The sequence below is a fragment of the Excalfactoria chinensis genome, chromosome 21 (assembly GCF_039878825.1).
Source record: "Excalfactoria chinensis isolate bCotChi1 chromosome 21, bCotChi1.hap2, whole genome shotgun sequence".
NCBI lineage: Eukaryota > Metazoa > Chordata > Aves > Galliformes > Phasianidae > Excalfactoria > Excalfactoria chinensis.
This window is the reverse complement of record NC_092845.1, coordinates 2,280,767-2,293,456: the sequence shown is the minus strand read 5'-3', so window position 1 is coordinate 2,293,456 and position 12,690 is coordinate 2,280,767.

The following is a 12,690-nucleotide window of genomic DNA, read 5'->3' as shown; positions in this document are numbered from 1 at the left end:
TTTGTACTTTCTTCCTTTTTCTTTTTTTCTCCCTTACCAAGGAGCAATATTTTAAACTAAAAGGAGTTTTCAAACCATAGTCACCATCATTCATCTTTAGAGTCTGGGGATGGGAACAATCCCTTCATTAGACACTGAATTTTTCTCCATTACAGCACTATCTGAATGCATTTATTCGGTCATTTATTAAAAGTCATGATGGGGTGCAGGGAAGGAGAGGACTAAATTAAAGCCAACGGGACGCGTGCGTGTAACACACAGTGTGTATCCTAAGTAGGCAAGTCTATAAAAACACCCAAACAACATAGATGGATGCTCCAGGAAAAGCTCAGGGCCACCCGCTCAGAGGTGGGATGGGTGAATTCAACCTGCTGGCAGCACGCATTGAGACCATGGGTTTGCATTGTAGGCGATGCTCTCCCATTGCTGTGCGTGTCACACCATCACCCCCAGCTCTCTGCTGGTGGGATGCTCCTGGCCCTGCTGCTTTCAGGCAATGTGTGGTTGCGTCTGGGTTTATTTTGCTCCCACCTTCTCGCCTGGATTAAAGCAGACGAGTGTTTCTTGCAATCTTCCATAGTTCTTCAGAGAGGGGTTGGAAGAACTAAACCAAAAAAGGTATTTGGCCTATGCAGGAGATACCAGGACGTAAAGCAGGATTACGATCCCAGAAAGCAATAAAAAGAGAGAAAAAAAATCAAGAAGAGATCAAAGTAATTTCACAACCAGATGAAACATTTACATGGGAAGCATGCCTTGCAAATAGAAACACAGCAAACCGTATTAGCCCGTATTATTTACAAGGAGTGTCGTTATTTACCTGCGAGCTAAAGCAGGGCAAGGTGAAATGGGAAGAAAGAGCTGCTAGCACGTCAGGTCCCCAGTGAGTGCTGAATGTGCTCACAGTAAACAAAGTGTTGGGGAGGATGCAATTGAATCAGTGCTAGTAATAGTCAATTAGTTGGTCTTTACGTGAACAGTCATAAGAATGCTCTTCGTAGTTCAGATCTTGGGAGACACCTGGGTCAGAGAGATTGTTGGCTCCCCTTGGCTTGAAATCCCTTGTGTTGATCAGAATTGCTCCGAGCCAGCAGCCAAAGGGAAGGAGGAGCTCAGGTTCTGTCTGGGAAGGAGGAAGGGAAATCAGAAGCAGCACAGCAGAAAGGAGCCAGCGCCCAGGTAGGTGTCTATGCACAGAAATTGATGGATGGAGATGTGCTGGGCCTCTGAAACAAAGCCCTTTTGACAAAGTCTTTAATTAGGTTCGACGCCTTATCGCCGGCGTGGGCTCTCAAGATATATCCTCACCTGAGATGGGGATGGAGAGACAAAGGGAGAAAAATCCCAAACCCGAACCGAGCTGCGATCAATTCTAATTTGTCTGGGACACGATACGTATTTCTTTTGGTCTCTCTTGACACGGGCTCAGCAAGAAGCAATTCTTTAATGTCACAGCTCATGGCCTCCGCCTCTCTGCCCACTTACAGGATTCTTCCTTGCCCTGGTTGGGAAATGAGGCTCGTGAAGAAGAAGGTGCAGCAGCCCTTGGGAGATGGTTTCACTTTAATGCCCAGCATGTTCGGCTTTGGATGTTCTATTGAAATAGAGGGAATTTGTTAAGCTGATGAGGGAAAGCTGCAGTGGAGAAGCACAATAGCATAGTGGGATTAGGCCTGGAGTAAGTGTCTGTGCTTTGGAGGATTAATGAGAAAACTGCAATGGATTTTACATGGTGAAAAGGATTCACTGAATGCTTTAGGTGAAATGAAATTAGTCCTACTCATGCTCTCTGAGCCCTCAAGCAAGAGAGAGTGGAGCCTGCCCATCACATGTACTAACCAGATCCCCTCCAGCTGCTCTCCTTATGGAAAATTCCAGAGCCACGGTGCGTGTCCTGCTCTCCTCTGGGTAACATCTAATGGCCATGGGATGGTGCCAGGGGGTACCCTTAGTCTGGGCAGGTCTCAGTATCTCTGACCTCAGAAAGTCTAGATGCCCCATATACTGCATGAAAGAAGGCAAGGAAAGGCAGGCTTGGAAAGAAGAAAAGGGAAGAACCTGAGCATCATTCCCATTGGAGAAGAATTGTTTCCTAATATCCGACCTGACCCTCCCCTGGTGCAAATTGAGGCCGTTCCCTCTCTGCCATCAGAGCTCCTTCGATGCATTGTTTTCTCAGGAGAAGGGTTGGTGGGTCACACTGACACATGGGATCTAGTAGGGAAGACTGTCCCAGCTCCCTGAGGGAAGGGCAAGAAAATGGACCTCGGTGTCAGAGCATTGCTGCCTCCATTGGCAGAAAGGCAGTAAAGAGCAGCTCAGGCTGGCTCCTGCCTCCCGTGTGCTGCCTTCCAGCCCATCATTCTTTCTAATTAGGCACCTCTGACACACAATTAATCCTATTTGCCTTCAGGCTTTTTTATCTTTCCTTCTGCTTTTATCAGACAGGGAATTAAGACTCTGTTAGTATGTAGAGTGCGTTGCCTGGACCTGGCTTATCGTAGGGATTTGGAGACTTTTAAGAAGGCAGTGTCTAACCCATGATCTTAAAAGTTTCTTATGAGTAATTAATTTCTTTCTCTCCTCTTCTCTTGCTAATCACACTGCTTATTTCGCCTGTGCTCATACAAGGCAGAAGGGAGAGCAGGGCTGAGCACTGATGGATGCTGCAGTGCTGTCACACCAACCATGTGCCACTGCCAAGGTCTACTGCAGCCTCAACCCAACCCAGACCTAAATGGGGAAGGTTTGGCTCTATCCAGCATGCAATCTGTCATTCCTCATCCATATTCCTTTGCGTTAAGCGATGGATTGCAGGGGCTGATAAGGTTGAAGGGTTACAGACTGCACATCTCACTTCACAGCCAGCGATGGGCAGCATCACTGCTCCATGCAAGCTGTGCTTTCAGGACACAATTTCTCCACTGGGAGTAGTGGTGGGAAATGGGTATTTTGGTCACCTCAGGCCCTGGTCCCTCTGCTTGGCTCCTGCACAGCAGTGACTAGCAACAGCAAGCATATACTGCAGGAAGCAGCTCCTTTGCAGGCTTCTTCCACTGCCTCTTATATATCAAACTGAAATGTAATTATCTTCACGGTGCGGGGTGTAAATCAGGGCGTGTGTCAAGGCGATTTCCTTCAGGGTTTTATTATATTGTGTAATAATATTTGACACAGGGCTTAAAGGTGCTGTTACCTGCCTAATCGCATGAAACAATTTCATGTGCAAACAGCTGGTAAGTGTAAAACTACCATCAGCCAGCTCCAGGGGATTCTCTGCTTCACTCCTCTAGACAGAGGAGTGCACACTCTGACAGAGGATGCAGACAGGGAGAAGCTGCTGGGGACACTCACCCCAGCAAAGCCACGTGCACTGAAAGAGAAGCAAAGGAAGGATGTGAGCAGCCCCAGCACAAACACAGGTCTTGGAATCTGCCTTAAAGAGAGAGTGAAGGAACGAGTGAGATGGCAGTCCTGGAACAATAGGGGTTATTTATAAGGTTGGTTGTTTTTGTGTGCGTTGCAGATCGTAGCCAAGAGGCATCTGCCTGAGGTCTGAATTAGTCACTGTGGGGTTGGGAGGGGAGGTGGGCAGCTGGCTGAAATCACAAGTCTCCCAGTCACTGGTTTTTCTCTCCTCAGGGTTGCTGGCATTGTCAGCGATGGTTTAACCTACTTACAACAATAATCCCTGTAATAAAGGCATTTTTAAAATATCTCGTAGCCCAGATGACTGTGCGTAGGGGCATGGGAGCTCTGACTGCTCTGCCAGCCAAGAGCCAGCTTCGTGCTTTCCTTCCTTCCCTGCACTGCCAGACCCCTGCCCCCTGCAAGGCAATGGAATTCCTTTCCTGGAAGGGAGTTGGCAGGGAGCATCCCTTCCCCCCAAAACCAGCTCCTCCTTGTGGCTTAAGGCATCACACATCTGGAGCAATATTAGATCATCTAGGTTTCCAAGGCATTCTGCAAAATCCAGTGCCTCTAATCCTCCCCACCATCTGGCCTCAGCCCCTTGCCAGCTGCTGGGCTCCTTTTGCACACCCAGCAGTCCCCGTGCCAAGATGCTCGTCCCGTTGTGGCAAGCTGCTGCTGTGCAAAACCATGGCACTAAGGCAGATGTTGCTCCAGGCACCAGGGTAGGAGATGGCAAAGGTGATGCCTCCAGCTCTCAGTCCAACAGCTTGGCAGCCAGGGATTCCTGAGCAAGAAGAAACCTTCTGACACCAGGACAGCTGGCACTGAAGCTGCACCAACCCAGCAGCAATACTAAGGATGCTGTAGGAGTAGGCACTGGCTGAACATCCCACTTTGTGGCACTAAGTGCAAAGTGTGCACGTCTCCCACAGCCTGAGCTGAGCACAGAGATCCTTCAGAGGCCATGGGCAGAGCTGGCCTTGCTATTTATCTGTGCTTTGTTTCCACTCCTCCGTCAAGAGCCCTCTTCTCCTGCTGCTGTTTTCAAGGTTTCTAGCCCTCCTTCAGCACACAGCTGCCCAGCCTCCTGCAGCTCACCGTCACACTCCCTAACTCTGCTTAATGAGGTGCAGGCCTCTCTGTTTCCCTGGATGCAGACCTGGTAGAGCCCTGCCTCAATCCTCCCCTGCTCACCCACTTGAGGTGCTGAGATCTGAGCAGGCATCTGAGAGAGCAGGCTGGGAGCTGCCCCCCCCTTCCCCAGGCTGGGACATGTGGGGAGCAGCAAGGCTCACAGGCATCCTCCCTGCATGCAGGGTGATACTATAGATGCAAAACCCTACAGAGGAGCCAGGCTGAGCCTGGTGTAATCCATGAGGATGTTGAATAGATGGAGTCATCCCAAACAAAGGCAGCTCAGGGATTCTTCCTGTTCTCCTCCCCATCTAGCTTGCTCCCATCCTGAGCCACATTATTCACAAGGGTGCCTGGGGCCCTGGCGTTGCTCAGAGGGTTTTATAGAGCTGCAAATTCCAGATGCTCTGACAGGGAATAAACAGCAAGTGGAGGAGATTTACCAGCACTGGGCTGCGGTGCAGAAGCCTCCGTGGAACCAGAGGAGAGGAAGGTGTCTGCATTCACAGGAATGGGGTCCTGGGAGGAGGAATGCTCCTGGGAGCAGGTGCATGCAGGATGGAGGGTGACCATCAGATGAGGAGGAGCCTTCATCTCTAGAGCTGATGCAGGATGCTGGTGTCCAAAGCAGCTGTTTCCTTGCAGAGCTGCTTTGTTTGCAGGTGGTGTGAGGGGTAAACAGGAGCTCAGGGACAGCCTGACTGATGGTGTCTCGCTCCTATAAGCAAGGGAAAGGGCAGAGGGCAGTGCCTGCGTGTGCTGAGCAGCCGCTTTGTGAGAGCTGCAGTACCCGCTCAGGTTGATGCAGGGCTCTTTATTCCAAACCATTCATGAAATGTAGCTTGGAAATTGCACTCGCTATTGCTACTTCTGCTGCCACAATCAAGGCTGAAGAAATACGCAGCTCAGAGAGCTGTGAGAGGGAGCTGGAAAGAAGGTATGGGAGAAAGTAAAGGGAGGACCCAGCACCATCCTTGCTCCATCAGAGGGAAGGGGAGAATACAATCAAATCCAAACCAAGAGGCGAAAGCAGATCTGCTTTTACACGCAGGGTGCAGTAACTATTTGGTGATCCTGCTAATCCTGTGCAGATCATATTAACACCAATGAAGTACCCCGACGGTTCTCTCTGTAAAAATGTCAGCATTTATTAAGTTCTGCTTAAGTACAAGCAGCAGGATCTCTTCTTTTTTTTACCTCTGGGATGTTGAAGGGGAGAGGGACAGCATTTGCTTTTATCATATAGCAGAGAGAGGACTGTCCTTAAAAAAGATGGGGGAAGGTGAGAGGATGCCAAGGTCCAGGCTGGGGGTGAGCTGAGCCCCAAGACCACAACGGGGCTCTGCCTGTAGCACCTATAGCAACAAGAGCAATGCAGCCTCTCTCCATGCCTCAGTTTCCCCATCAGAGTGCAGCAATGAGCCCCTAAAACGGAGGCGCTGCTCTTCATGCCACAACCCAGCTGCTCTCCCAATGTCTTTCCTAAGTGACCCCCAGCATTCACAAGCCCACCATCCCTCAGCCAGGTTTCATTGAAGCCTTTCAGAGGGGGCAGAAAGCCAGAAATGGGGTGATCTGACAAGCTCCTCGCCTCAGGAAACCCAGCACACAGTGCTACGCTTCCCCCGTTTCAATTATTTCCCATGAATGTTTTCTAAACCCAAAGTCGAGCAAAAAATGGCCCTTTTCAAAGCAAAGGACTTCAATTGAGCTAAATTGTTATTTTCCAGCCAAAGTCTGATTTTACTGACAAATTCCCAGACAGCCTTATTCAACAGCTCAGAATAACCAAGCTTGCTTTCTTTATGATGCCTCTTTCTAATGCCGAAACAGAAATCCATATATTTTAAGCCTGTTTTTGTTTGTTCATAAGCTGACATTGACTTCTCATTCCTACCCAATGTTTGAAAGTGCATTCATTTTCCTGGCAGACGTTGTCAAACATGCATCCCTATGTTTGCATCCCGGCTGCCAGCTCTGGAAAGCACATTTTATTTCCACTCTGACCCACCGAGCACTGATTGCAAACAACGATTTCTTCTGCTTTCCCATCATCTCCGCTCTGCCCTCCTTTTTGCTTGGAGTTTATGGTCACTGCCTCTGGATTGTGTCATTCTTTGTCTTTGTTCCGTGTTTTAACCTTTGTTAGAGACTCAGCCATTGTGCAGTTTCTGCTCAGTGACCTATAATATCCTAATTTAGTTGGCATTTTGATCTCGGACTCCTGGTGAACAATCCATCAGACGCAATGCTCTTCTCCTTTTCTGTTTTCATCACTTTGCCACTCTTTTATTCCTTTGTACCTTTAGAGAAAGCTCTCCTGAGTTTCCTTACCCTCCCCACGCTCAGCTCTCTCTCTTCTTCAGTTCTCCTCAGGTTAAAGTTGGTTTCACCCATTCACATTTCTCTCTTTCTTCCTTCTGCATCTCTCCCCTCTTTCCAACCCTGCTCCTCCCTCCATCCCTCCGGTCACCCACAGGCTCTGGGATGCATAACACACCCGTGCAACCTCTGATAAGGAAACTGCTCTTCTGCTGAGCAACAGGTGCTGGGAGGTGAGGTGGAGCCCATGAGAACAAGCTTTGAGGAAGGATGTTTGCAACCCTCTGAGGACCAGCAGCAGGTGTATGTATGCACATACTCCTTACCATCACCAGAGGGAGTTCCCAGTGCTCACTTGCATTTTCTTTCCAGACATTGGTGGGAAGGAGAACTAAGCAGCTCTTGCCTCATCCCAGCACCGGAGCCTTGCTCTGCATTGCCTCCTACTAACAGCAAAGGGAGGATCTGCACAGCACCCCACAGCCTTCAAAGAACATTGAAGGATCCTCTCGCATCAGGGAGCACCACAGCACCCAGCAGGTGCCCCAGGGAGCAGGGCTGGAGCTCTTCAGTCCCTCTCCTGCCTTCCCTACCATCCCCAGTGGCTGGGACTAATTGCAGTATTCTCTAATCAAGACAGCATTTGGAACCTGAACACTCAGAACAGGATTGCCCCCAGTTTGACTCCCCCATTCCCATTGGCTTCGGCTCACCAATTGCGTTCCACTGTCTATGGACCCCATGGGGAACATGCCCACATCTCCTCCAGCCACAGGGACATGAATATTGCAAGGGCTGGGAACCAGCTGTACCAGGAGGGATTTACGTGCTGATATCCCTCTCCAGCAGAGCAGCAGGCTCTTGGTCTCTGGCACAGATGAGCTCCAAGATGCCAAGCCAATCAAGCACTACCCAGGCAGTGTGAAATATCTTAACCACAGCACAAGGTTGGCTCTGGGATGTGAGCAACCTAGCAAGAAGAGGAGCCAGAGGGTTTAAATCTTCTGCAACATGGCCTGAGACCTGCTGAGAAGATGCTGGAGGTAATTAACAAGGGAGATACAGCAGGTGTATATATGGGTGGAGGGTCCTAACAAGGATAGCCACCTTCTCGCCTGTGTGCAGCTGGGGCCACAGGCACCATTTCCAAAGGGGTTCAGACCCACACAGGGTGTGCTGTGTGCCTGCAGTCCTGTCCTCCTCCCCCTCGTGCATCACAGCACCGTCAACTAAAATAGCAACACGGGGCGCCGTGCACTTGGCCACATGTGCATACACCCCTGTGCAGAAAAAGGCGTGAGCTGCTGCAGCAGCAGCTCCCCATCTCTCCTTTTCTATCGCCACGGTGGCATTGTAATGAGAACATGAAACAGGAAGATAACACCAAAAGGAGGAAAATAAAGCCCTTTTTTCCCTTCTCTCTCCTGTTTAGGACGCGATGCCAACTGCAGCTTTGCAGGCCTATCAGATCTGTCAGCGCAACTGGCAGTGGAAGCAAAGGGAAGGTGCTATTGTGCGAGGCACTGCTTGGCGGCTCCTCTGCTGGCTCAGGGAAGGAGAGAGAAAACAGAAGCAAAACAAGATGCAGGCGTTCAATGGGAGCCAGAGACATTTGTTATCAAAATGGAAATGCGTCTCTTTGTTGATGAAGGTGTATCTGCTTCCCATTGTCTCTGGTGCCAGCCTAGTGAAAGGCTCCTTTGATGGCTCCGTGTTTGTGCACCGGCTATGAAATTGCTTTAGAAGACAAAGGGAGCACGTGTTTATTGGTAATGAAAAGGAGGTGAGGGCTCCGTTTCTCTAACCCCTGCTTGCCACACAAGTGCAATTTCCCCGGGAGCAGCTGTCAAAGGCTCCTGGAGAAAATTGGAAGGCTGAGGGTGGATGGGGGCCGCTGGTGCACGGCGAGACGCGCTGCTCTTTTGCAGGGCTAATATGGCCATCTGCTCTGCTTTAGTGCTCTGGTCCAACAGTTGGAAGCCCTTCAGCCACAAAGCACAGCATTGGGTTGGAGGAGAGAGAAAAGAAACCTAGAGCTGGGTTGATCCTATCACTGATGGGTGTGCAACTTATTGGCTTGCCTGGGCCACACTGAGTGAAGAGAAACTGCATTGGGCAGGGGAGAAAATATATAGTATATCTCACAGAATGGAATGATAGAATGACTTAGGTTGGAATGGACCTCAAAGGCTGTTTAGTTCCAACCTCACCACTGATGAATATAAGTAACAAAGCTTCCTTTTTAATAACCCGAGGGTTGAACACCTTTCTGCTCATCCCATAGAGCAGCTGTGGGCTCAGCTGGGAATGCACCAGGATGCACGCAGCTCTGGACCCAACTCCTGCTCATCACACAGCAGTGGTCCGGATAGGAAGGCGCTGCTGTCCCCATCTCTCCTTCTCGGTGGTGGCTGCGTCGCTCCTTTATCTGCAAACAAGGAGGGCTTTGTGGCAGGCGGATGCTGCAGCAATTTCACACTGGGCCTTATCAGCACTCACACACAGTGCTGGGCCATTGGAAGCTAGATGCAGCGTTTGCAAGTCTAACAAGCAGGGTTAAATGCTGCTTTCTCCCCCCCCCCCCCCTTTGCTTTTCCCCTCATTGCTCCTTCCTCTGCCCTCCCTCCTCGCTGCTCACAGCATCGCTGGCTTTAAGAGCATCCTGCCTGGCCTGCTGCTGCTAAAGGTGTTAATTTATTGTACTCCTCTCTTTATTCAATTATTGGTTTATTAAAACTGCCTGAGGTGATAGAGCAAAACCTCTGCTCTCCTTCAATCTGTCAGCAGCTCTCTGGGCAGGACACAGGCATGCGGTGGTGCCTTGCTCAGGAGCTGTGCCCTCATCCATGGGGCTGGGAGCAAGGCTGTCTCCAGGGCACAGCATCCCCAGCCCCATTGCCAGGCTCACCCAGCCCTGCCTCTGCCCAACCAGCACCTACAAAACCTCAGCCCCCTCTTTAGCCCTCTCAACAGCTGCCAATGCTTTCTCCCTTCTGATCTGCCCTCCAGCTCAGCCACAATTACTCAGGACACCATTACAGTGACATAGCTTGTTACAGATGGCACTGCCTGCCATGTGCAAGTCAGCAGCACGGAGAGGAGCGATTAATGATAATGGCTGACATTTTACACGGCGACTCCCAGTCTCAGCATTGGAGCTGGAAAACCAGCTCTGAGACCAGCACAGTGCAGCAGGTGGGGGCTCAGCACCCAGATCTGCCAAACAGCCTCAGATATCCCCACTTCCATCCCTAAGGCTGCCCCAGACACTGCTGATGTGTGTCCCGCTTCCACCCGTGCAAAGGAATCCATGTGCTGATGTCTCCACTCTTGGTGATGTGCTTGAAACCTCTTCATCACAACAGAGACCTGTCTCTGCTGACCCAGACAGCTGGGAGGGCTCTCGGGTGAGCATCCCATCCCTCCCTCTTTCACAGAGGCACAATCAATTGCATCCCAATGCCATTGCTGTGCACCAGCTGGGCTCACCTTCAGAAGCCCCCGAGGAGGAGATGTGATGACTCCTGGGTGCCTTGTTCCCACACCTCCTTCCTGTCACAGTTAGAAAGCTTTGCCTTATGCCTCACCTGAGTTGCCTTGTCACATTTTTTTCCTCCTTCACTTGCTATGGATAAACAAGCCATGAACAGAGCAGTTGTCCTGCACACCGAGATGAACTTGTAACACCATCCATAGGGAACAAACCCCACCTAAAACACTTGAGATGAAGGCCAAAGACCTAGAGATAATTGATTTGCAGGAGCAACAGGCATTTATGCAATGTGTTGATTATAAACCAGCACTCCCAGATCTGTGCTCCCCCAAACCACCGCAGGGCACGAAGCTCCTGACTCACAGTCAGCATTCTGGGCAGTGTGGGCTGAATAATTCATTGCTAACCCTACAGATTTGGCTTCTGCTCCCATCCGTGAGCTCTCAGCATAGAGATGTCTCTCCCAGAGTCTATTCATTAGGTGAGGTTGCTGATGAAAATGGCAGAGGGGACTCCAGGCGTGAAAGCCTGGCCCTGGTGGGAACTTTGGATTTGCTTTGCTTTGCTTTGCTTTGCTTTGCTTTGCTTTGCTTTGCTTTGCTTTGCGTTGCAGGAGGAATTTCATTGCAAAATCTCAGGGCTGCTTCGGATTGGCCACGCTGCTCACATGGTGCTGGCTCTGCCTCCCGAGGAGCTGAACTCAGGCTGGAATGAGTTTCCAGGGTGAATAAGAATATCACATTTGATTTCCACTAATGTGCTATAACACTGCTTAAAATTCACGTCTCCCCGACGGACGGATCCATCCATCTATCTGTCTATCTATCTAATTTTGTTTCTAGAGCACCCATCACTGCTCTGTCTAATTATTAATTCATCCGCTGGAGTGGTTGCTGCGAGCTCACATCAAAGGCATGTAGATACAACCGGGAGTCAATCAGCTGAACAATGCAAACAGATCTTGTCTGCAATCTGCTGGTCAAGATGCTTCCCCTCATCTAACCCCATGGGGCTGGAAATCTTTATGTGAGAAGGGCAGGGGGATGTAAAGAGATGGGAGCGGAGATTTGCTTCGGGGTGACAACGTCGTGCTGGGCAAGCTGCAATTTGCTTGCAAAGGAATGGAGGGATTTTGTGTGCTCTGCAGCCCCTCTGCACGCCCAGGTGCTGCATCTACAACAGACAGCAAAAAAAACAACGACAGTGTGGCTCAAGGGTGGATTTCCAATGGGCAGAAGGAGGTGTAATGCCTTGAGACAAGGGACAAAGAAAGGGAGAGGTCATGTCTTGAGACACCTAAAGGAAAGTAGCAAGGATAAGGATTGCTGGGCTTGTTTGGGTGATGATGAGCTTTGCAGAGGAGCTGGAACAAAAGTGGGGGCTGAAAGGGCAGCTGATGTCTGCCGCTAAAAACAGCAGCAGAAAGAGGAGGAGGGTAAATGGTGACAGAGTGGGAGAGCAAACAGAGAACAACCTTCGTGGTCACAGCTGGGCCATAAAGAAAGAGCTGCTGTGCTGCCAGAACCACCATGGACAGGTGGGGATCCAAAGGAGGGTACAGCCCAAGGAGGTGACCATGCCATGAGGGTACATGGCAGCCCCTCAGCCCACTGCATCCACAGATCTCCATCCTTCTACCCACAGCCCCTAAACCTGAAGGCAGGATGAGGAAAGCACATCAGACACTGCCTGAATGAGTCACCTTCCCCTCACCCCGCCGTCCCCCCAGGTGACACTACACGTGGGAGGATAAATATAAATAAAGAGGGGGGGGAAGAAGCCGGAGCGTTTTGATGACTCATGTAATATTCATTTGGAATTAATTCGTACATGATTCTATAAAAAAAGATACATTCCACGAGATTATTTTTGTGAGCTCTAATTTGCTGCTGGCAAGGAGCAGCGTTTGGGTCTTTTATGGGTATTAGTTCCATAGTGTATAGCAGGAGGCAGAGGAAGTTTAATTATGATTCAGTGAGCCACATTGTGGGTATGTTTTAAAGCCACTTAATTAGCGTAGAAATATACAGCTGTAATTATCCTGAAATATGGCCTAATTAACCTATGGAAAACCCATACACACGGCTCAGGAAACTTGGAAGCTCTAATAGTCTATTAATACACCAGAGCTGACAGCCTGTCATGCTCATGGGGCAGAATGAGAGGGGATCTCCTGCTGGGACAGCTGTGGAAGCAGAGATGGGACTGTCCCATGTCCTGTGGGTTGGGCACACTGTTCTGACAGCCCCTAGGCAGCAATGATGCTGTGGAGCATCCCAGCTCATCCCAGAGCATCCCGGCCCTTCCTTTGATTCTGTTCTCACACT